The sequence below is a fragment of the Myodes glareolus genome, chromosome 14 (assembly GCF_982192425.1).
Source record: "Myodes glareolus chromosome 14, mMyoGla1.1, whole genome shotgun sequence".
Classification (NCBI taxonomy): domain Eukaryota; kingdom Metazoa; phylum Chordata; class Mammalia; order Rodentia; family Cricetidae; genus Myodes; species Myodes glareolus.
In genome coordinates, this window is record NC_142039.1 from 51097379 (window position 1) to 51097878 (window position 500).

The window sequence follows — 500 nt, forward strand, 5'->3', positions numbered from 1 at the left end:
GCTCAGGGCGGCGCCGCCAGGAGTCTGTCCCGCCGCGCGAGCCTCGGCTTTATAAGGCACTTCCCATCGCGGGCGGCGCGGGCGTCTACGTCGAGTCCGGGCGGCGGCGCCTCCCTCCCGCCTCCAGCTGACCCGCCGCGGGCCCCGCCGAGGGCTGTCCTGGCCGAGCGCTCCACGCGCGGCGCTGCCTCCCCAGTCGGCCGGCTCCTACTTTCTTTCCTACTACTACCGATCCTCGGGATTCTCCAATCCGGAGTTGAGCACTCTGCCCGGCCCGCGCAGGGGTGGGATCGGCAAGTCGCTGGAATCTGGAGTCCCCGGGCGGCGCCGCAGGGGGCAGCGACGCGGGACAATATAGCGCGACAATTGGGACAGTGGTCCTGGTGCTGGTCCCCGCGCCGCCCTCGATCTGCGCGGCCTGTGCGTGGCCTGGACCCGGACTCAGGCAGGCCCGCCCCGTGTCCCCTCGGTTACCGGCGTCTCCGCCCCGAGTCCTCCAG